The sequence below is a fragment of the Paramisgurnus dabryanus genome, unplaced genomic scaffold (genome assembly GCF_030506205.2).
Source record: "Paramisgurnus dabryanus unplaced genomic scaffold, PD_genome_1.1 h2tg000369l_1_22694__unclustered, whole genome shotgun sequence".
Classification (NCBI taxonomy): domain Eukaryota; kingdom Metazoa; phylum Chordata; class Actinopteri; order Cypriniformes; family Cobitidae; genus Paramisgurnus; species Paramisgurnus dabryanus.
In genome coordinates this window covers 18,419-20,000 of record NW_027394246.1, presented here as the reverse complement: position 1 = coordinate 20,000, position 1,582 = coordinate 18,419, and the positions used below count along the sequence as shown (strand labels likewise).

The 1,582-nt window shown below is 65.5% G+C and overlaps 1 non-coding gene across 1 annotated transcript in view; it reads right to left on the bottom strand.

Moving 5' to 3' along the window:
- The window catches only part of LOC135766553 (18S ribosomal RNA), a 1,856-nt gene extending 1,501 nt beyond the window's left edge, over positions 1-355 (bottom strand). Inside the window, exon 1 of the ribosomal RNA XR_010541736.1 lies at positions 1-355. This exon is cut by the window's left edge and continues 1,501 nt beyond it. This is a non-coding gene — a ribosomal RNA (18S ribosomal RNA).
- Positions 356-1,582: the final 1,227 nt, after the last annotated feature.

Genomic DNA, 1,582 nt, shown 5'->3' with positions numbered 1-1,582 from the left:
GAAAGTTGATAGGGCAGACATTCGAATGAGTCGTCGCCGCCGCGGGGTGCGCGCGATCGGCTCGAGGTTATCCTGAGTCACCAAAGCGGCCGGGGCGCGCCCGGAGACGCGTCCCGGATGGGTTTTGGGTCTGATAAATGCACGCGTCCCCGGCCCTCGCGGGCCGGGTCGGCGCTCGTTTGCATGTATTAGCTCTGGAATTGCCACAGTTATCCAAGTACGGGTGGAGCGATCAAAGGAACCATAACTGATTTAATGAGCCATTCGCAGTTTCACTGTACCGGCCGTGTGCACTTAGACCTGCATGGCTTAATCTTTGAGACAAGCATATGTTACTGGCAGGATCAACCAGGTAGTGTAGCCGTAGGAGAGCCTCGCTCTGACCCGGGGTTCACGCGGCGCGGGTCCCGGTTTCCACCCCCCGGGGGGAGCGGGACCGGGGCCACTCTCGTGTGGCTCTCCCCTCTCGTAGGCTGAGGGGCGGCCGGGTGGGCCGTAACCGAGGAAAGGTGCGTTTCGCGGGGCCGGGTGGCCGCGACGGGCCGGGGGCGTCTCCGCCCTCGGTCGCCGAGGCCCTCGCCGGCCGCCGGTGGCGGACCTTCGCGTCTGACGGACCGTCTGAGTCTCCCGCGGAAAGGGTCGGGCGGGCTCCGGAGAGCCCCCCTGGAGGCGAGAGCGCCGGGTCGGGGAGGAACCGACCGCCCATGGCGGCCGACGCGCTAACGTCGGCCGGGCGGAGGCCTGCCCCAGGCGCAGTTCGATTTCCAGAATCTCAGGGCCATGACACACAAAGCGTATCCGGGCGTCACCCCGTAACGGGTCATTAAGGCTGAGACGTGGGCGGCCCTGTCCCGCCCGGGGTTTCGTTTAGCGGCCGACGCCGGTTCGTTTTGCGGCCGAACGACGCCGGTTCGTTTAGCGGCCGAACGAAGCCGGCTCGTTTAACGGCCGAGGCCAGCCGGGTTCGTCCCTTCCTTGGATGATTTGCCATTCGTAATAAGAATCGTCACTACCTCAGTGCAGAGGGACTTTTTCGAGGCATTTGTGTCCGCTCGAGAGGCCTCTCGCTGGGCTCGAGAGGTCATGGGATCCGGTAGCCTATCACCTTGGAGAATCAGCGAGGTGCTCTTCCCTATATACCCGATGGCACCTGTTCGGGCCACCGTCCCCTGCTGGACGGGGCCCGGCTCTGTACCGCCCCAGACAGAGCGCCTTCGTCGGTCACGAAGGCAGGGTCGTGGACCCTGGAAGCGCACGAGCCACCCGACTCGGCTTCCATAGCGGCTGGCGGCCCTGGCCCGCCCGAGACGAAGCGCCTTCGTCGGTCAGACAGATAGGGTCGAGGACCCTGGAAGTGCGAGAGCCACCCGACTCGACTTCCACGGCGGCCCGGAGGCCGGGCCCGTCCCCGTCCGTGCCCGGGGACGGGGCACCTTCGTCGGTCAAACGCGTTGGGTCTTGGACCCTGGAAGTGCACGAGCCACCCAACTCGACTTCCATAGCGGTCGGCGGCCCCGTACCGCCCCAGACAGAGCACCTTCGTCGGTCACGAAGAGAGGGTCTTGGACCCTGGAAGTACACG